The 24,458-nt window shown below is 28.1% G+C and overlaps 1 protein-coding gene across 1 annotated transcript in view; it reads right to left on the reverse strand.

Moving 5' to 3' along the window:
* Positions 1–7,740, reverse strand: part of LOC107445685 (potassium voltage-gated channel protein Shaker) — a 251,557-nt gene extending 243,817 nt beyond the window's left edge. The window contains exon 1 of the transcript XR_015434608.1: positions 7,595–7,740. The gene's annotated coding sequence lies outside the window, so the exon portion shown is untranslated. The remainder of the gene's footprint in view (positions 1–7,594) is intronic.
* Positions 7,741–24,458: the final 16,718 nt, after the last annotated feature.

Raw genomic sequence — 24,458 nt, forward strand, 5'->3', positions numbered from 1 at the left:
AAAAATAAACCACAACTTAAAAATGGAAAGACTCCAGAGCATTAACTAATTTCGAAATATTCAATAAGAGTAAATATGGAAATTCCTCTGCATAGTTTTGAAATTACGTATTCCTGCAAGAACGCTGGTAGACACAAAGCTCTGATGTGCGTTCTGTTTACGCAAATCGTTGCCACGACAACAATACAAATCTGGCATTGAACCAAGCACAAAAAAAATGGTTGCACTGAATGTTAAATGATACTAATTTTAAAGAAATATATATTCCCTTCTCGATGTAACAAGAATCTACTTTAGAAATGATTACCCGTTATCCAAAACCTGGATCACTGCAATAAAGTGTAGAATGTTCTTTTTCTTTCAACACTGTCAAAAAAAATGTCAGGTAAAATTATTGGAATCACTGTTTTTGAGGAATGAATACTAGAACATTTGTTTTCAGAAAATTAGAATTCTTTTTTTTCCGAAGGAGGGAGTTTTAGAGAATTAAATAAGATCAATCTTTTTAATGATCGATGCAAGGCTTTAAAAGATTTAAGAAGATAAAATCTCCAATGAGGAAAAAAAATATGTTGAAAATTACCAGAATATGTTGAAATTTACTGTTTTCCGCAATATAAAAAAAAAATCTGGATCAAATTGCGCTCCCTGAATACCAGTACTCTGGATGCCGGTACTTTTTATGGTGAAATCCATTTTTATCAGGAGATGTTACCGTAATGGATCGGAGATGTTAGCGATAATTACTGTGAAATCACTGAATTATTTCAATTAAATAAAAATTGTAGTAAAAATTACGTTCTAATTTTTTATGCTAAAAACGAACTTTACGGTAAAATCGATTTTACGAATGATGCATCCAAAGTGCAGGTATTTTTTACCGCAATTTGACCCAGATTTTTTGCAATGTGGCTCTATGGGAACATCAAAATCTGGGCAACGTTTACGGAAGCGCTTTGGTAATGATTTTATTGAAATTAACAATAAAATAGTGACTTAATATGTGTGGCAAAATTTGGTAAATGTAATAAAATTTTGTATTTTTATCATGATACTTTACAGCATTTAAAAAGCAAATCATTTATTCTGTTAAATTTACTTTTTAATTTTGTATTTCTTGCTAGATATATGGTAATAAGGATTATGGTTTTGAAAACCAGAATTCTTGCTAAAACGTTTACCATATGAGCGGTAAAATTACCAAAGGAATAGTTTAAATACCTTATGTTTTGGATTATATTGCCATAATTATAATGTTTTTAAACCAAAAATGTCATTACCATACGTACTGTAATTTTACCAGAATTTTTTTTCTACGTTATTTGTAGTATGTAATAAAATATAAAAAAAGTTTTTAACTTTAAAGTAAAATAATTTCTTTGAATAAAGTTTCAACATTAAACCACAATAATGGTCCCACGAACCATAATACTGTGCCAATTTACATCAACCTTGATATATCGTTAAACCGAACTGTATTTCCGAAGTGATATAATATTGTTTGACTTCATAGCAAATTAAGTTAACAGCAAGTTGTAACACAATAGCATGGTTCAATTTGTTCCACAATTTCCAACAGTATATATAAACACTTTAAATATGTATGTGGTAGTTACTATTAAGTATATTTACCATGTAAAAAATTTTGTGACATTTTAAACTACGTATCAAAAACAACGCATCTTTTTCATGTATTTGAACTGCATACTATGACTAATTTAGAGTCAAGATGTTAATTTCTTTGTCTGATTTTCATATAAGATGGTTGTTTTTTTTCCAGATCATGTATTTAAAAATATCTTACAGGACAATAAACAATTTTAGAGGACAGATAGATACACTTAATGGATCATAGATAATTTTTATCTCTAATTTCAAATCTGCAATCAGCTTCTATCTCCAAGCATTTTTAGCCTATTTTTAGCATTTTTTTTTGTTTAAATATACAAGTTTAAAGACGTTATGCGTAACAGGGCTGACGTAAATGTTGCCAGAAACTTCTACGGGAGTTACAGCAGATCATCAATATTAAAATTGCAAGGAATCCTTAGGGGTACGGGATTGTGGTCATACAAACTGCTAGGGGCGATTCTCTACTATGAGTTGTTCAGAAGCACACAAAGAAATAGTTCATAAAAAGAAATTACCCCAAGTGGCATATAACGACATTTCCGGGACATTTTTAATCTTGAAATGTGATCCTAGTCCCCTAAAAGTTTGTCGAAACATTTACGTGACTCCTTGTTATACATAATGTTTTTAAACTTGTACATTCTAAAAAAAACGCTTAAAATGCCATTTTATTTTATTGTTTTATAACCGTCGTTGAACAGCCGTTATGGTCTTAATGGGTTTACAACTACTAATGTTCAACTCCGTAGCCTTGAAGTTTTGATCCCAATCCAGAAGACAAGGGAACTTCTGGATCGAGTATTGGGAGAAAGTTGCCTTTGTGGAGGACTCTTTGATGGAGCTAAACCACATTTGCGTTACATTGAGAGGATGACCACGAGATCCTCCCGCGGTTAGCTTGACGGCAAGGGGACTCTAATCCATGATCCGTCTACCACTGAGGATATTCCACGTCAGCACAGTGGTCGGTGCAAGGCGGATGAGGAATTCGTATTGACTGGGATTCGAACCCGGTTCACCTCATTGGAAGACGAATGCTCTATCCCCTAAGCCATCGCAGCTCAATATATAATTTAAAAAAATTTATAGCTTAAGCAGCTAAAATATTTTCGGATTTGAAATCCTCACACCCTAATTAGGCATGATCGTTAATGTTTGCCGCATAAATGCAACAAAAAATTAGTCCCCTAGCGCAACTGAAAATATATATACTTAATGTTTTTTAAAATTGTTAAATTTGGATGCTTTTAAATCTTCTATGAGTGTTGATTATTAGACTTAAACTTTATTTTAAGTTTAATTTTATAAGCTTCTTCTAACAAATAACACTAAATTTAATTTTAATTAAACATAATATTAAGCTAAAGTTAAATTAAACTTTTTTCCAGTCATCTTTAATTCCATCAGTTAATTCCATCAAACACATAAGATAGTCTGAAACTTAATATATTAAACCGTATACGAGATCTCTGGTAAGAGAGGTTTAATCATGTTATTTTCTAATTATATTACATAGATGTTTTCCCATTATCCCCTTTTATTTGTTTAGTATTACATCACAACAAATAACCAGAAAATTAAAAAAAAAGTTCTGATATTTTCCGTACTATAATGAAATAAAAATAGTAATAATAAAATCAACGAAAATAACGAAACGCATTACGTAACAAAGTCAAAGCAAATAACAAAATGAATTACATAACAGAAGTGCTGCAATACAATTTCCTGGGATGCACTGCGTTCGGAGTTATGCTCTTTTTCTTCCACTGAAAAAATAAAGAAAAATAATACTGTTTGTCGGAATATTTGATTTTGGAGATGAAAGAAAACATCTGCTTTCTGATGATAAAATAAAGTAAGGAAATTGAATAACCATCAGTGTGGAACGGAACCCATTTTCAGCTGTTCGATTGGAAGATTTTCTCTCCCCCCCCCCCCCACCCATTCGGTGACAAGATTTAGTTAATATTTAATGCTTACAATTTTGTTGCTTGGTGGTGCGAAAAATATTTGGTGACAGCAAAAAGATTTTCATTTGGAATTTTTCCATGCCAGTGAGTGATCACCGCTTACTCAAGAATTGCACGTCAGCGATGACTAGTTGGTAATTTTCCGATTCTAAACTAATGATTACAAAGTGAATTAATATAATAAGGCAACAAGTTCTTCAGCATTAAAAATCATGTTCCCCAGAAACAATTTCTGCATTATGTAATACGTTTGTATGTATGTAATCATAAAACTGATGAAATATCTTTTCTCCCGTTGGCAACATGGTTAGCATTTTTGGTAAAGACCAAAAGACTTCTTCAAAATTCGAAAATTTAAAAAGAGACAATTCCACTTTTTTGATATTGAATAATTATGAGATTCTAATTCAAAATAGCTTTCGACATGCAGTTGTGATTAGATCTTAAGATTGATTTATAAGTTTAGGTATTTTTTTATATCAGCGTTTTAAAAGAAAGAAGAAGAAAAAAAAGACAAATTTACGTCATAGCAAATTATTGGAAAAAGAATTAGTAATTAGTTTCAAGTAATAATTAGTTTCAAAGGAGACGTGGTGGCTCAGGGGATAGAGCGCTAGCCTCGAAACGAAGTGAATCGGGTTCGAATCTCTGTGATAGCTGGTCGCTTGTACCAACAACTGTGCTGACTTAAAATATCCTCAGTGGTAGAAGGATCATTGGCTAGAGTCCCCTTACCGCCAAGCTAACCTTCGGAGGTTTTCCTTTCCATGTAACGCAAACGCAGGTTAGTTCCATCAAAAAGTCCTCCGCGAAGGTAAATTTTTTCCAGCACTTAATCCAAAAGTTCCCTTGTCTTCCAGAGTGGGATCAAAATCACAAGGTTACGGAATTGAACATTGTCAATGGAGAATTAAAACAAAGTGAGCTATAAGCTGAGCATATAATAAAAAGGAAAATCGAACCCTTCATGTAAACCCTCTAGATTTTAAGTATGCTTTTTAGGTAACATAACAAACAGGAGGGAGGTTTTCATGAAACTACACAATAAAAGATTCAAAGGAGAGCGGCCAGTAATGCTGTTGCACAAGTCAGTTGTATGTAGCTAAATTTTATAAATTTTCAGAACTGCCCATATTTTTGCTTTGTCTGTTAAATAAAATATTGCATAAAATTCACCTACATTTTGTTTCAACTATAAAATACTACCTCTCTTTTTCGCTATGTTTTTTTTTCTTCATATTTTTTCCCTTTCCTTTAGTAATATGTATTCTACTACATCAATATAGGATTAGGGATTCAAATCTGTTGTCTCAAATACTGAAATTTTGACAAATATCGTATGAATAAATGATATGCCGCATATTCATAGAAATTTAATTTTTAAAAGTGTGCTCCTATACATAAAGGCTAGAATAAAATATATTAGTATCCAAAGAATCAGAAAAACGATATCACATTACGAAATGGTTTGAACGGTGCAAAAAGTTCCTACACTACGAACCAGGTCACTTAGTAGTTCTTTAACATACTAATAATTTCATTGGGAACAAGTTACCTTCGTTTACTAAAAACTACAAGACAAACGACAGTGTTCTTTGTACAATAGACTATAGCATTGAAATAATGTAATTTTTAAGCATAATAATTGTCTCATTAATTCGAATAATTTTATTACATTGAATATTATCAATTATAATTTTCAAGCAAAGAAAAACATTTCAAATTATAGAGAACTGTTGCGGCGCAGTGTTTATACCTTTTGGTGAACAGAATAAAATGAAAAATTGCCTAAATAAGCTTAAGTATGTTTCTTCATAAATATTTATAATTTAAATACCCAACCTAATATAGATTAGATATACTATTCTGTTATAAAAATGGATTTAAAGTTGTATCATAATACCGATTACTTGATTCGCATTATTGTTAAAATCCGCTGCAACCGTAATAAGATGAGACGTTTTTGTACAAACTGAATCATAGTATGATGTAATAAAGTATAAGAAAAACTCATTGAAACTATGTGGTTCAACTCACTATGGTTAATCTCAACCATCATTCACTATGTGGTTCAACTTAATTATTAATTATTGGTATCATATTAACTTAGCAGCAAATTTTAATTTAATTATTGTTCAGCTCCCTCGTATATTTGTAACGATATATGAAACAGGTAGTACTTCGGTTTCCGAGTGAGAAATACAAAGAAAAATAATTAGATAAAAATAGAAAACATACAGAAGCTTCTATGCTACAAGAGAGCAATACTATTAATAGCTGGGTTTGGGTTCAAAACAACGTTATTTATTATTTTGGGAGATTGTCCCTAAGAATTATGAGAATAGTTCTAAAGAAAAGTCCACCAATAATCAATTGCAAAATCCTACACACTAATACGAATATTACTAATCCTATCACCAATTAGCCCAAGAACAATTACTAAACTCTGTTAATAGTATTGGGGCCTGTAATTTTTTAAGGTGTTTTTTGACGTTAAAGACTAATATTTACCGTTTTGCTACAATATTTAATTTTTTTTTCGTGTTACTTAGATTAGATTTTATTAATAACTGTATCCCATAAACTAAGTTAAATGAAGTGATTTGTTGGTTTGTACAAAGAAAAATTTATCCTAATTTTTTAAATATTAACTGGCATTTATATCTAAACATGCAAGCTACTTTTATAATTTTTTTAATATAGGAATATAGAAGTTATTATTCTAACACGCTTTACATTTTTATTATGAAAGCCAGCTACTAAGACTTAGCTTTAAAAGGTAAATAATTGAACCTTAATAAAAATTTATTCGTTTTGAAAAGGGTAATAGTTTATCGTGTCAGAAATGCATTTTACCATAAAATAATGAATGAAAAATGAAATGATATTGCAAAAAATGAAGTATAATAATAATTTCTATTTTATTTTCGACTATAAACTGCTTAATTTATAACTGCAAAAACTACTAAAGGTACACCGAGAAAAAAAGCATGCTGAAAACTACCAGAATATGGTAAAATGTATCGTATTTCTGGCTCTATGAGAACGCTGAAAACGTAAAAAAAAATTTTTTTCGAGACTCTTTGGATGGAATAAACAATGGAATTTGGTTTTTGTAACAGGTGATAAAATATTGTTGTTTTATCACCATACCTCAGCATACAAACAATTTATTCAGGTTAAATTTAGTTTTCAGTTCTGTATATATTTGCTAAATGTGTGGTAATAAGAATTATAATCTCGAAAACAAGAATTTCTGTAGAACCTTTACAATGCGAGCGGAGAAATTACCAAATGAATGGTTTAAATACTGTGTGTTAGTTTTTATTACCAGATTTATGTTGTTGTTCTTTTACGAGAAATGTCATTACCATACAGTAAGTTAATTTTATAACTTTTTTTCCTTCTGTATAGGAAGAAAAGAAAAAAAATTATAAAAGTTTTGTAAAATTTTGTTTTCTTTCTGTTATTATACTTGTAATTTTGCAAAGGATTATTAAATCAACAAATAGAAAATAAGCGCAGAAATAATAAATCAAATTTAATCACTTTTTGTAACTTTTTAAATGAAACGTAGCTCTACTCTTAAAATTCTATTAACAGGGTTTGTAAAACATGGGAAAAATTAAATTTGTAACTAACTGCTCATGGGTATTGCTATTTAATATATGCATTGCAAGTTGTAAATTGTAGTACAGACTTATAATTATGGTAAAATATTATAGTAAATTATAGCAAATCTTATTCTGCATGATAGATCAAACGTATGCCAAATTTGCCAAAATCAAACATATTAAAAATATGTGGGGTAAAATTATAACACAATTGGTCAAAAAATATTTAATTAGAAAATTTTGTGCAATGTTTACTTTTTTTCTATTCATTCTTTTGATTCTAATAGTGAAAATGCTTTCTAACAATCATAAAGAATCTGATAAAGTTTTTTAACACAGATAGACATACTTGATAAATATCTATTATTAAGTCCTTACCTGTAAGGAATGGCGTTTCTTTTAGTTGAATCCAAACCGTTCATTGACATCTTGCTTTGTACAGCAGTCAATATATTTTACAAGTCAATTAGTATATCCCCATAATTCTGCACCGTCTTACAAGATATTTTTTAATAGCTGAAAAAAGCACGCTGTTCTAATAGAAGCAGAAAGCAGCAGAGCTGATGTGGTGATAGCAATATTATATCTCAACTTTTAAGAAGAAGGCCGGAAAAATTTAATGTTTTTCTGATGCAGTACACAAAAATTCTTTTGAAGCGTTCTTTTGTTGCCATTGCTGGTGTCAATTTATAACAATTCTAACTTTTTAAAGTATTGATTGCATTTCGTGTTATGGTTGTCTTTAAGTGATTTTAATATGTGAGCAATTGTTTCAAAAACTGATTTATTATTTAATTTTGTTACGAAACTGACACTTTAGGTAGATTGTACGAAGCAAAATTAACAATTTATTCTAAAAGCATTTTAACTTTGAGAGTATTATTTAAAACGTTGGGTGTCGTTCAATGGAATTCCTTTACAAGCAGTTCATATGGTGTAGTATGTATTTAAATTACATATTTAAGTTATATATTTAAAAATTATTATAAATTAATTCAGAATTTATTATATTTGTTTATGATATGCCTCTTGCTCACTGTAATTTAAAATGATGTAATTATGTAAATCAAGAGCGTTTTTAAAAGACGTGTTCCAACTTCAATGCTTTTTTAATGTTTTTTGTTATTAATTGGCAGAAGTTTATACATTCAAGCAACAGTGAGTCTCGTAGCAATACGAGGTCAGGTGCTTTTTTTAAGAATTAGAACAGCAAATTTTAATTAAAGCGACAATGAAGCTCGTAGTTATACGAGTCAAGTGCTTTTACAGAAGAAAAAATGTACTCAAATTCAAAGAACGATGCGAAGAATTTTGTGGGCGAATACTAGATAAATGTTCTCTTTAATTTCGACGCGTCAGAATGTTATTTTTATAGATACGCTAATTTAGTTATTTAAAAGTTGAGTTTAACACAAATGTTTCTTTTTTGGTTTTAGAATTTGGGTCTAATCTGATTTTGTTAAAATATATGATTAATTAAGCTTTCTAGAAACGTTATTTTTAATTTTGTTCAAGATTAAGATTGCAACAATGAAGCTCGTAAGCGTACGAGGTCAAGTGCTTACTTAAATCAGAGGTAGCAAATTAGCAAGACGGCAACAAAGAATCTCGCTTGTGCACGAGACTATGTGCCTAATATTGCAGTAATTTATTCTTAAACATAAAAATATTAACTAATGATAATAATTTTTCGTTTGAGAAAAGCTTTTGTTTTACAACAAAAACTTACTTAACTGATATGTTTTGTACAGCGTAAAAATAACTTTACGTGAATATTAATTTTCAACGAAGAATATGTTTAATAATACCCAGGAATGAAAATAATATTTTTTAACTTGAAATAAATAATTTAAAATGGTTATAGAATAAATTGCTTCAAAAGCTAATTTTGAGATGAAAAAGATTAAAAATAAAATTTATTAAAATTTTGGTTCAAAAATTATGAAAAGGAAAAAAATATATATAAGTGTTACTTCACTAAAATGCACAAAATTACATAAACCAGTTTTTAAAACAAGTTGATATTTTTTTCACTTATAGATTCAAGTATTATCTATAAAGAAATAATAAACTATTCTGCCATTTTTGCGAAATACGAATGCAACGTACTCAAAAATAGTTTCTATAGTTGAATCATTCCTAAATGAATCATTCCTAGATGAATCACACATAAATCAAGATGTCGAATATCTTTACCATTATAAAATATCTTTGCTTGAAGAATAATCAAGTCATTTTTTCATAATTACAATATCCTACTTCATTTATTTATCTTTCAATAAAGATATATTGACAAAATCACTTCAGGGATTCATCCGCCCATATAGGCAAATTCATAAGAAATTTATCATGAAAACATTTTAAAGGAATTTCTATAGAACTTTGCTTTCGCATGATTTCCATATGAATACCTGTAAAATTAAGCATATTCAAATACTTAATCAACAAATCCAATAGCACAATGAAGACATTCCATTTTCGCAATGCAGATACCGTATAGTTACGGTAAATTCGCCAAAGCTTTCATTTGCATAATTAGTTTTCTTTAAAACTAAACAATAAACTTAGCTTTATCAAATTATTTTTCTTTCTTCAAAATCTCTCCAGATAAAATTACTCCATCAACGTCTCACCATTTTCCTCAATCCTTTTCCTCTTTTTCAGGTTCAGGAATCGAACAAATTGGAAATTCAGAGGATAGTTTCGAGATAGCCTGGCACTTAGGAATTCGAAAGAACTTTTCCAACTGTCGGCGCCGTCTCTTCTAACTGCACCTGTACCGGCGGTGTGCAGAAGAAAAAGGGGGAGAAGTGGGGGAGTAAGCCTGGCAACGGTCAAGTCACGCACGACAACGCCTATTGATAGTCACTGGACACAACCCTTGCCGAAACTCTTAAAAAGACCCAGTTAATGATTGTGGAGCGATTTTTGTTAAGTAAATTGTCCTGCATAGGATTCTGTGTCTCAGGTTTTCTTTTTGTAAACTCTTGGCGCCAAGTTTCGTAGACAGGAAAGCTTTCATTTTCTTTCTGTAAAGAATCTTATGAGTGTTTTAGTATTTAGAGAAACTTCGTGTCGTGTGATGAAACACTTTAAAAACTAATTTATTTGTACTTTCGTTAAAATGATAAGATGTTAAATGTTACGATTGAACTACCTATTCAATTCAATCTCTTTCATTTATTTAGTTTCATTACAATTCATTAATTACAATTAATTAAATTCAGTTAATATTTTTAGATGTATTGTCAGATTAATTTAGAATCTAATTTACTTCAAACTTCTATGCGGAATCCTACGGAACTTAAAATTAGTTCTTTTCCGATCTGTTTCTAATTCTGATGTTCAAAGAGATGTGAAAGCATAAAAGATAAAATTTTGTATAGAGTATCCGGGGTGCGTGTTGCATGGAAAATAGGGTGTAGAACTATCACTTAATTTTATTTATTTATTCATTTATTTCCATTTTAGAAATTCAGATTTTATAATTATCGTATTAAATTGTTACTATGGACAAATATTCTCCTTCTTGTTTAGGTTTGCCAGTTTCATTTTATTGAGTCAAAAAATTCATTTAAGAAGAAAAAAAAAAAAGACTCAGTGATTGAGGAACGATATTTGCTAAATAAATGGTACTGCACAGGATTTTGTTTCTTGGTGCTTCATTAAATTCGTGGAGCTATATTTTGTAGACAGAAAAGTTTCATTTCAAGTGATCACTTTATTTTATGAATTCATTTATTCAGAATTTCAAAATTCGAAAATTCAGAATTTCAAAATTCGATAGTTCAAAATTCAGAATTTCAAAATTCAGAATTTCAGAATTCCAAAATTCGAATTTCAAAATTCGATTACATATTGTATTTAAAGTCAAATACCTCCATTCTGAGAAAAAGTCGCCCCAAATAAAACAAACTATAGACTTCAACTTGCAAAAATGCATAGTTTAGAATGTAAAATAACCATGAAGAAAATCATACATGAAATAAAACATTTAGATCTCACCGAATCTATATAACCTACCCGGAGTCCCTACTTTTTATTAACAAATACGCATATTTTCAGTTTACAAATGATGCGTTACGATAATTATGTAGATTCCGTGGTCAGATTAAGGATTCTATGCATATTTCAGTCGACAAACAGTTATATTTATCGTATAACTTTTTCATTTTGATTTTAAATTTTAATTTTCAAACTTAGTTAAAATAGAATCTATTTTATTTATGCTTGTAATAAAACATAATATGCACCTTTTTGATATATGTATGTGTATATTTTAAGGCTCCGCAATTTCACGTCCAACTTTATGATTTCCTTATAACCGTCATTGAACAGCTGACCTAATTTTTGGGTTTGCTACTACTAATGTTCAAATCCGTCGCCTTGTAATATTGAACCCAACTTAGAAGACAAGGGAACTCCTGTATCAAGTTTTGGGAGAAATTTTCCTTCGTTAAGGACTTTTTTGATGTAAATAACCCGCATTTGCGTTACATGGAGAAGAAGACCACGAAAATCCCCCACGGTTAGCCTGACAGCAAAGGGACTCTAACCCATGATCCGTCTAGTGGACAATGCAGTTTTCATTGCGTGACAGCCGCCTTTACTTTTCTTTTTTGTTCCATTTACTTCGTGTAAATAACCTTTTTTTTTAATAAATTCGACAGATTATACGATGGAAATACCAGTTAGGCAATCTTCACCAAACCTTTTAAATTAATTAATTTTTAAATTATTAGATTAATATCTCCACTCTTACTTTTTTTGACTCTCAGTTATTATATTGGAGGTGGGAGCCTTGTACCTCAGGAACTCCGTAGCTAAAAGCAACCACCCGCACTTTTTGCATCACTCAAAATTTACTGAAGAATATGATTCATTGCCATACTTAGCATAGCTTTTTCTTTCGTAAAAGTAAAAGTTCGTACTTTTTGCATGTACTTCGTCACTTTCAAATTTAGTACTTTTAATTGTTTTTTAGTTATTTTTTGGGGGAAAATTACAAGTACATGTAACAAGAATGTCGACAAAAACCGTTACTTTTTTATAATTTTGTTTTAAAAAAATTTTCCTAAAAAATTTTATTTTTCGAAATGTTTGAAAGCATTTATTTAATTTATAAATTTGATGTTTTATATATTCTTTTTTCTAAGGAAAACAGTTATTTTTCTTTTCTTAGATCTGGCTTGAATGTGGCTGCAAAGAGTCACAGTGTAACAGCCTGCAAATTTCAACTAACAACCATCCGACTTGCTTGATCATTTCTGTTTCCATCCAAAAAAAAAATGTTCAATTTTTGTTGAAGGGATTCATTGCGGAATATCTATATCGCAAATTAAGAAATCTTCATTATTTATTATTCTAAAATCATTTTTTTAAAACTTTTATTGGAACGAGATAGAATTTTTGATTTAATGGATTTCAAAGGATTACCTGTATTTTTTTATTTTTTTACTTATCTCAAAGCAAAAAATATAATATTTTTCAAATTTGCTCAACAAATTACTTTATAACAACAAATTTCGAAAATGAAAACAAAAATTTCTAAAGATTTAGTTGTTTTAAAATAAATAAAACTCCTTTTATATGCATGCACTGAATTTTGATTCCTAAATAATTTTAGCTTTCAGTATTTCAATGAATTTTGTAGCATTTTCATGCATTTTAAAATGTTATTAAGTATAATTTAAATTTGATGCTTTTTAAATTAAAATTATCTTTTTTTTTACATTTTTTAATGAATCATAAGGCTACTTAAAATTTTTGATTTTCTCGAAATGTACTTTAAAATCGTTGCTTTTTTTGTTTTGTAGTTGTAATTTTATTTACACCTTTTACTGATTACTTTTTAAAATCAAAACTTTTTACTTTTCACTCGTCACTTTTCTTCTAAGTACTTGCACTTTTACTAGTTATTTTTAAAAAGTAACGTTCCGGTGCTGCAATGAACAATCAATTATATGTTCATTGCAGTACCGGAACTACCATAAACCCTATTATGTGACATTTTTGTGTTTTTTCATGTTGTTTTAGTTCTATTTTTATTGTAGCACAAAGTTAGCACTCCTTTATTTGAATGTGACGAAATACTTATAAGAAAAAGAGGTCTTAATAAAGTGTGCTATAGCAGTGAAATTAAAGAATAGAACCAGTTTGAAATGGTTTATCACAATATTGGTTTACTTTAATTATTGTGATAATTAATAATAAGTAATAAATTTGTAATTAATAATAATGTGATCCTAATTAATATAAATATTCTTTAAAATTTAGTAATAACATATCAGATTATATCATTATTTATATTTGTTACAGTCTTTTTTAGTATTGTGTTACTTTAATTACTAATAATAAAAACAACAATTTGCTTACATTAAGAAATGCTCCATTAAAAAATTAATTGTAACACGTGCTAACTTTAAAATTACTGAAAATTGAACATCTAGTAGAAAATTGGAATATTATACCTATTGAACCTAGTGAGATTTTTAAAATTTTTTTAAAGAGTAAGGCTTAAAGTTAAATTCAATTAAACAAGTCGATAATATTATTGTGACTCAACAGTAATAAACTGATTTGCAATAGCTTATTAACGCATGATATGTGTAAATACTAGCATAAATAGGTGAAATAACTAAAAATTATAATTTACTAAATATTTTAATTTACTAAATATTATAATTTACTAAATATTATACTTTACTAAATATTATAATTTACTAAATATTATAATTTAATTAAAATTGAATTTAATTCTAGTTAAGTATAAACTACCGTTACCCATAAAACTACCCTTCTTATGCATTAAAATTACACATTACGGTTGTAGACCTTGACCAGACTAGTACTTATCTGTTACTAAATGCGACTGACCGAATGTGTTTCCTTTGCGCCTTTTATGTCCTTGCAAAATTGTTACAAAACCTATTCACCTAAATTTTGATAAAGTAATCGATCTAACAAAGCATTCGTGCTATTCTTCAATTTTCTTTTTCCGAAAATTTCCTTTTTTAACTTGGGTGGTTCTTCTCCTCTCTCAGATCTCGATCACTTTCTTTTGGAGCATTGCCCAAGGAAATATCGTACTGGAAATATCTTTGCACTTAATGAATCTTCGATTTGGCAGAGAAAAAAATTAATTCAGTTTTAGTTCGATAGATTGAAAGATAAAAGACTTATTACTGAATATGGACAATGGAAAAAAAAAGTTATATGAGTATTTTGTTTTTAGAAAGTCAAATTTATCATAATGTTTCTGGTGAAGATTGTGATTGATGTCGCGGTCGGCATTTGAAGAGGTGTATAGGTTTTTAAATATAGCAGTAAAATATTGCTTGAAATGCAAGTGTATTAATATGTTTCGAATACAAGTGAATTAAATTAAAATTCTCAGTATTTAAAATTTATAAAAAAAAATATTAAAATGACTTCACATTTAATTTAATTTCATGTTTTTGAGTAAAGATATTGTTTCGTAGAACACTTATAATCACATTAATAACAGAGCCTCGATGGTTCAGTGGTTAATGCACTGAACTCTTATTGTGATGAACTGAGGTTCAACACTCAGTGTCGGCTTGAGGCCCGTCTTGCTTCATATTGATGAGAGCCTGCTAATCAGTGAAGAAAAAGAGGCCTGTGAGCAGTGCTAACCACGGTGTCTAAATCAGGCCGTTAGTCACAAATTTATGGAACTTTAGACTCCATGACCCTCTTGGCCTATAATGGGCTGTTGCGCGAATGCTTTACGTTTATTCCATTAATAAAAAATAAAAAAATACAACATATTTGTAACTTAGTCCAACTTGTGGATTTAATAAATAGAAAAAAACATTTTTAAGCATTTTGTTAATGACTATTTATTTTTGTATCAACTTTTTATTTAAACTCCTAGCCTCCAAAATATTCAGTGATTAAACTATGTCATTTATATATAACAATGGAAAAGCCAAGGTCATGTGTAAAAAATTTCTTTTTGATAATATCGAAAATAACTCTAAACTAGTTATTAAAACTGTATGAAAAAAATCATTAAAAAAATTGTAATTGAGGAAAAGTTAGTAATTTTGTTTGCAAAATACTTCAGTTTAAGCTAATTTATTTGAGAAAAATGTACTTGCTCGTAAAAAATATTGCAGAATAAATTATTTGTAGTACATATTTGAAAATTATGCTTCTTACCAAAATTCGTTACCATAAAAATAATTAATTAATTTTACTGATTTTGCCTAAAGTAAAATGTATGATTTGTAGTGTACCGATTCGAAATAAATATTTTTTTTAATTACTAACTGAAGTAATTCTTTTTTAGAAAAATGACAAAATGCGGTAAAAAATAATACTGAAGTTTACTTTTAAACAAAATTGTTTAATATCAGGCTGAAAGATTGTTTAATTAGAGTATGATGGGGGTGAAAATAATAACATTAAAATGAGAAAGAAAACTTAAACATTTGTGTTTTTTTTAAATGAATTTCCATTAGGAAAGCTACTGCTTCAGAATATGTAATAAATTCATTTTACGCTGCATCAGTCAGATTATCGTGTATTCAGATTTCAGGAAAATAATTTTTAATTTTGTTTTGAATTTATTTTGATACGATTATTCTTTTTTTAAATATATTAACATTAAACGAGCGAAAACACTTAATTTTTTTTGAAAAACTAACTTAGTTTTTTAAAATCATTATTTATATTTTAATTGAGACTTTTCTTGTAACTCTGAATAAGAATTTTAAAATATTCACTGTGCGACAAATCATCTGAAGAATTAGAGGGTTGATTTTTGTAAAGTTTTTAACTTTATTTAAAAAAAAAATTTTTATCAAAAAATGATGTAAAGTTTTCCAATATTTTAGCATTGAACTAAAGCAGCATAAACTGACTTACAGAATGCATTCACAATATTTATGAAAACAATATATTTACTTTGACAAGTGCAGAACTTTCATCAATCTCATAAAATTCCAGTAAATCAGGGAAAAAATATATCTATGCATACATATTTTTTCATATAAGTTATGGTAACAATAACAATGACATAAAATGGACATTCCGTGTTTTCTCCTATTTTATTTGGGGAAGCCGCATATAAAACGAAACATTATTAATAAATATAATGCGTATACATGAGTATTTCTATTTTCTTTTTAGTTATGTAAATAATTCAAGATTTCGTTCAGAAAGTTTTTTACGAAGCAGTTATACTGCTTTAAGTCTTATAGACTGTTGGGACTACATTATAAAAAAAACTAACCTTGATCTTTCTTAAAACAATATTAAGAAACATATAATAAAAAATAACAGTTATCTTCTTTGAGAACAATGCGCAAAATATAAAAGAGAACACTTTTATGACTTTTTATATTTATAATTATATTTTCACGTACTGTAATATAATCTTAATGATACGAGAGACTTATAAGATTTCTAATTAATTTGGATAGACGATAATTAAGGATACAAAAGTAGAAGACACAACTACGTACTTTCTCTAAGTAAATATATCAATTTTTATCAATGGATTTTAATTCTTGACCTTCAAAATATAAGAACAGCCACAGTCCTGAAAATATGATGGTTACAATATACTGAAGAAAAAATATGCTCAAATCTACCAGAGTATGGTAAAATTTACACTGTTTCTGACTCCCAGGGAACACCAAAAGGCTTGGTAATTTTTACCGAAGTGCTTTGATATTTATTTTTGTTATTGAACCATAAAATCTGGTTTCATAAGTATGTTATAAAATTTGGTAATAGTTTTAAAATTTGGTAATTTCATCATGATATATTTATTCAGGTAAATTTACTTTTCAGTTTTACATTATTTATTAAATATCTGGTAGAAAAAAAACTATAATTTTGAAAATCAGAGTTTCTGGAAAACCGTTACTATATGAACAAAAAAAAACCGAATGAATGGTTTAAATATATATATATTTTGGTTTTAACACCAGAATTAGGATTTTTTAGTCCACCAGATATTGCATTTTTTTTAATTATTATTGAAATAAATACCATGCAAAATAATAAATGAATGTAAAAAAATAATATTATGTAGTATTAAATATGGTTCGGATAAATGATTTTAATATCTTTGTGAGAAAAACCAGATTGTGTGAGATTTAATTACTAAAAGTAGTTACAAATATATAGGAAAATGCGCAAGAAGTAAAATTAACATTAGAAAGCCCAAACTCTCGAACGTTCTCCTGCATTAACTATTAAGACTACATTTTTTAGAACACATTTTCTGCAACTACATTTTCGATTCTTATTTCGATGGTCAAGAATCCAAATATTTGAAAAAAATATTATGTTTATAAAGAGAAAGTACGTTTTTAGTCTGGCGCCGTAAAGTTGATTGCAAAAATATTTTACCATCCTTAAATTCAGATCTTCGAATCATTAAGGCAGAAATTTTGGTACATTCTAAAAAACAACGATTAAATTACGGTAAAAAGTACGGGAATTGTGAGTTTAGCAATCAGATAAGCCACTTTATCGTAAAATCCATTTTTACTGTAATTTTTCAGTAGTATTCATTTGATTAAAGAATTTCTGGGATTTTACAATAAACATCACTATAAAAATTGCGGTTTATAAAATTGCGGTATGTATGAGATTTATTGTTTTGTGAAAAGTTACGGAAAAATGGATTTTACTGTAAAATTTACTAGCAATCCGAGTACCCATAGGTTTTATCGTTATTTGATCCAGGAATTTTTAGAGTTCTTGAGAAAATACAATAATTAGACCTAATAATATTGAGATGCTCTGTTTTTTATTTCACAAACTGTACTTTTTAATGTATTTAAACAAGATTTAAAAAAAAACTACTTATGGTTTTGTATAACAAATGACTAGATAATCGCATTTCTACGTTCCAAACTACCTTAATTGTTTGAGGGATAGATTTAAATTATGAATAATAAGGAAAGACGACATTTCCTTTATGAGATATATTTGTTTTTTTCCTAAATAATTTTAAAAGAAAAAAATTATGCATGTTTCAAAACAGTTCTCATTACATGAAAATTTATCTGGAGTTTTAATGTTCAGGAATTCTATTTACCGAATATCTTTCAATTTTATCATTTAAATTTACTTTGCTTCAAATGTATTTACCATGCAATTCATAACTTGGAATTATACTTTGCTAAATGTACTTATTGCAATAACTCTAAGTCGACAGCTGATATTCTGAATCTATTCCTGTATCTAATTTTATAATTTACTAATTTAAAAATTAATACACTCAGCTTAATTTACATAATTAGATCTTTTACTCATTGAACAATTTATATTTCAATGTACTATGCTTAAGTTTAATCATTAGATCAAAATTTAGTCAGAGTATATCCTTTCCCACCCCCCTTTTAATCATTGTACATGTAACTTTTTGAAATTTAATATAATAGTCAGAGTAATAAACAAATTTCCGCAAAAATCAAAATATATGCTGAAATACCTGCAAAAAGCAAACGATTATACACTAAAATGTTTCAATTTTTATTTGCATTGCCATCTTCGATACCGCTGTTTCAAGTTTGTAAAAAACTTCTATAATATTATCTAAATCATTAGCATAGTTGAGTTCAAATTATGTAGGTTTATATTGTTAATTATTAAAAACATTACGATGTTTAAATAATCTCAGAAATCTTTGTTCGAAAATATATTATCGAGATTGTCTAATTAAAGCGTTTTTATAATTTTTTAGCACGAGCATTTTCTCTACAAGATAACAAAATCGCGAACTGATTATAATAATAAAAAAATAAAAGAAATTTATATGATACATATCATATGTAGCAGATAATTTTATATTCTTTAGGGGTTATAGTAAAATTATAAATGTGATTGTTTCACTTTTTTCCACGAAACTATTATGTTTTAAGTGCGTGATGCAGTTTTTATCAAACGTTTCAGATAAAAGTACGCTCAGTAAATAAATATTTAAGAAATATTTCCGGTAATAGAATTGTAAAATAAATTGCGATTTTTATAATTTACTTTTATAAGTTTGACAAAAGTGAAGGTTAGAATTTCAAGACAAAGTACATTGCTGAAAAAAGGACCACCTTTAATAACATTTCTTCTAATGATCGGATTTTCGTTCAAGGACTCAGTCTTAATGTCAAATACAAAATCGTACTTTCTCTGAATAAACATACATTTTTTTCGACGAATTCAGATTTCTGACCCCCAAAATATAGGGGGTAGCCGCAATCTGAGAAATGTGGTTCTAATAATATGGTCAGGAGAGCAGTTCAAACTTTTAACCACTTCATGATAATTTTACTTTTTACGTATTTCGCCATGTCTCACGAACTTTTTTAAGATAATTTAAAAACGCAATTATAAAATTAATTTATCAATTAAAAAATAATAAATGTTAATAAATATTTATTATTTTTTATTACTTTATTTAATAATAAAATTTTTTTCTTAACTGTAAGGTCTATAATTTTTTACATCATTTTAAAATATCTAATTTTGCATGGAAAACTAAAAAATTTAAGCGAAATCTGATGAATTGTTCTAGAGCAGGGGTTTCTAACTTACATGAGGCCGGGGGCTGCAATTAAAAACACCAGTCAAATGGCGGGCCACAACTTTATCAAAATTTTACATAGGACTCTATTATGTTTGAAGGAACATTAAATATTGCTGCCAGATTTTTATGAAAGTTTTTTTAATATTAAAAAAAAAAATAACAAGCATTACAAATAATGCTTGTTACGTATCCTTTTGAATCTTCTTTTAATCTGAAACTTAGTGACAAGATTTTTTTTACTTTCAAATTTAATTCTGTGATAAATTAAAATTTTTTCGATTTATTAGGAATTATAGCAACAACTAAAAAATTCTCGAGCTTCTGAAATTAATATTTTCTTTCTTTTCCGCTCTTGCGATATTTAATTCAAGGAATTTAGATAAAACATGATATTCATTTCCTCTCTTATGCACTTGAAAATTTACAAATGTAAATAATTTCCTTTCAAAATGAGTGGTTTCAAAAAGCTAAATTGGAGAATTTCTGATACGCACATGCTAAATTATATTCACAAAATAAAAAAAGTAAAAAAAAACAGAAATAAAATAGCAACATACACGATTATTTTTGTATTTGAATAAATATTTTCTTGGATGCAAAACCTGAGAAATAAATTTTTTTGCACCGTTGGTATGTTACATTTCACAGATGACAAAAAAATTATTATTTTTTTCTTTTTTCAATTTTTTTTTAAACGTGAAAAGTATTTTAAGCCCTTATAGATTTTTTACGAAAATTGTCCGCTATGAAAACTAATATATTTAAGTTCGCGGGCCACAAAAAAAGGCTTTGAGGGCTGGATGCTGCCCGCCAGTTGGAAACCCCTGTTCTAGAGCAACTGAATTTTAAAAAAAGTTTATATTTAAAACTTGACTTTACTTGTTTCAACCGATTTCTCTTAAATGTTCAAAAATAATTCTGAGTGGTCAACTTTTTTATTAGGGCATTGTAAATGATTATAAATTGTAATATTTTTTTCACAATTTTGTTAAATAGCGGATGTAGTAGTTTTATTTTTTTATGAAACTTTTGGTATCTAAATAGATTTAGCCAAATACGCAACACAATTATAATTCAATCAATATTATCAGATTATAAGAGAAAATTAATTGTTAGAGACTTTGCAATAAGTTTATGAGAAGGAAATTTTAATTGCCGCTCGTGTGTTGTAGATGCAGTTTTTGATGCACTCATAACAACAATTTTAGGCACACAAATCGTTAAGATCAGTAGACACACACATCGAATCTATTCTTGCCTTTACAACCTTTAATTTAAATCAGTATTGTGACTGTAATTGTAAAATATAATCGCCAATAAGTATATTATGACTGATAAAGTAATTTATGTCCGGTAAAGTTATTTATTGCAACAATTATTAAAGTAGTTTATTTATTTACTTCCAGTGAAGTTTCCGGTTAGTTAGTTATTTTATCAAACTCAAATGAAAGTATTGGAGCAAAATGTCTAAAAAAATTACTTTCTATTCCATAAGCAACTTATGCAACATTTATAATGAACAGATAGTGAAGCACTTTAATCATTTACTTATGTTCAAAAATAATAGAAATTTAAGTAAGTAGTACACATTGTGCTGATTCTTTAAGATTCTTTTAATTCTTTTAGATTAAGAAGATTTAGATTGGAACGAATTAAGATTCGTTAATTCTTTTTCTTTTTATTTAATTAAAATATATTATATTGAAAAAAAAAACGTTGGTACTTACAGACCATGGAACCTACGGCGATGACCACCACTAAAATGAAACAGAATTCAAGAAATTTCAATGCACATTAGCAACACAATTTTAAAGTATTGGCCAGTCCATTATAACACCATGTTAATGCATTAATTGATTAAGAAAAATGCTTTATCCTAGCAATTAAGTATTGCTTAGAATAAGAGATGGCAGCACTAAAACATTTTGTATTCTTATACAAAAAAGAATTGTTTTTAATCCAGTTATTTTTTTTCTCTCTGTTATAATCTCTGTTATTTTTTTCTCTCTAAGACTTTCGTTTCTTTATGATGAATATTTTTAAATGAATTAGAAGGATATATAAAGCTATTAACTCTCATCCATTATTATTCAGCTTAGAGCATTGATATTTTATTTAGAAAAAAAAATATTTAACTTTAATATTACAAAACTAAAATTATTTTTCATCAACACACTGTCATTTACTTTTATATATATATATATATATATATATATATATATATATATATATATATATATATATATATATATATATATATATATATATATATATATATATATATATATATATATATATATATATATATATATATATATATATATTGTGGGCGTAACGTAAGAAATCATTATTTTGTTAGAATGGTGATAACTCAATATCTAAAAGCATATATATTAAACCTTTTGAAAATGATAAATGAAATATCACCACTATTGTTTCACTAAGAAACATTTTTTATTTATTTATTTTAATTTTTGTTGCATGAGATTTTTTTTTTAAAGGCCTAAGATACTTTTGTATCGCTGATATCAAATCTGCGATTGGTTTCTCATACCAAGTTACAATTTATAATGGTATTTTTAATCTGTTTTACGAAATGTAGAAATTTTAAAAGTTATATATAACTGAGAGTCATGTAAATGTTGAGACAAACTTATAGGGGAGGACATCAACAGGATTAAAACTGCACAAGGAATCCATGCTCGTAAATGTCGACACATGATTTCTTATGCAATTTTAAACCTAAAAATTTGTGGCCATATTAACGTGAGCCCCAGTTGTAGATAACGTTTCTAAAACTTCTACATTTCAACAAAAAATAGACTAAATATATCATTTAAAAAATGTAATTTTAGGAACTAAACTAATATCAGATTTCCTAAGATAGTTCGTAATATCAGATTCGAATCAGGCAAGATTAAGTATAAGTATAAATGCAACAAACATTTATTCCCCAGTGTAATAATTGAATTCTGTAAATCGAATACAATCGATAAATTTTAGTTGAGCTACAAGAAATTTATTATTGTGAAAATAATATGAATTAGTGAAATTAAATATGAATTAGTGAAATTTGAAAATAATATGAATTAGTGAAATTAAAATCGCATGTGCGAAATTAAAAGTATAGTGAAATAACGATATCTTCAGAACATGCATGACAATATCAATATTTTTTTTATCTAGATCAATATCTGCAGATGTATCTTAGAAATATCAGCATGTTATCATTATAACATGACGTTATTAAAATTCCCACAACCTCTGGGGCTAAATAACTCTTATGTGTCAATAATTTTTTTTTCTCCTAATGGCAGGCACTGAACTTTTACATCCGTTGCCTAGAAGTACTTCTCATTTAACGCTACCCAGTGGGCACCTGGGAACCTAAGTCTCGGAGGCAAGCAACATTAACCACTCCACACTACCACAGATACCAGTTTACAGGGTGGGCCACATTCACACATCCCACAATAGAGAACAACACACAGAGAGAAACATCCATGCCCTGAGCGAGATTCGAACCCGCAGCCATTGGCTTCGCAGTCAGACAGGCTAACCGCTCATGTGTCAATATGTTGCAATTTCGATTTTTTTCCTAATCTATATCTAATTGAAATAAAATATAACTACTACATTGAATAAATCTGCATTTAATATCGAGAGCGAATATTAAGAATCGTATTAGTAGGGGAGAGTGGGGTCAATTGCGACAAGGTACGATTGTAACAGAGCAAAAATTTCGAGTGTCGGGTTCCAGATTTGGTTCCTAGGCGGCGCACAAGGTGTATTTAATAAATCTACATGTACACCCCTGCTGGCAACCCTTTTTGTGTACTTTTGAAAGTGTTACATCACAAAAGATATTTTCACGTTACGTAAGTACTGTTTTTGGTATTAAAATATTATATTGTAACAAAGTAATTTTGTTTAAACAAGTAAAAATTAATAACCGAATATGTAAGTGAACACATTAATTAACATTTCAAAAAAAAATATTAGTTTTGTTAATTAACTGGAATTGTTTTTAACAAATGAAGCTGAAGTCTTGGGGACGATTGTAACAATAAGTAAAGGGACGATTGTAACAGCTGAAAATAAATAATCTTATGTTTACAAACCATGACTTAACTCTTTAAGAACCACCAATAGTTTCCTATATCATTTATATTATGTTGCATGTGCATTATTTTATTTGTCACCTTTCACAGCATAAATTAAAATTTAAAATTAAAAAGTTTAACCCTTTAGGTCTCTGTTCATTATTATTTTTACTCCTGAAGCATCACTACTATTTTGATCAGTAAAAAAATATATCACAACTATAATATGTATAATTAACTATGTTTTAGTTGAATTTATGAACTGTTACAATTGACCCTGTAAGGTGGGACAATTGTAACAAGTGCACGACTGTCAAAAATTGTTAATAACTCATATAATAACATTTAAAATAAGGTATTTTTTTTCTAGTAGAGGATAGTCTACTTTACTCGTCTGTCAATTAATACTAATAATATATTGGATTTTTTGTTAGTTAAAAATAGTTAAGTAAAAAATGTTACAATTGACTCCACTCTCCTCTAGTTTTGAAAAGATATTGCATTTAAAATTTTGTATCACTCATTGTCGTGCAATGTGAAAAATGTTTCAATGAAAATTATGAGAAATGTGTGC

The sequence above is a fragment of the Parasteatoda tepidariorum genome, chromosome 6, assembly GCF_982258835.1.
Source record: "Parasteatoda tepidariorum strain Cologne lab strain chromosome 6, Ptep-v5.0, whole genome shotgun sequence".
Taxonomy (NCBI): domain Eukaryota; kingdom Metazoa; phylum Arthropoda; class Arachnida; order Araneae; family Theridiidae; genus Parasteatoda; species Parasteatoda tepidariorum.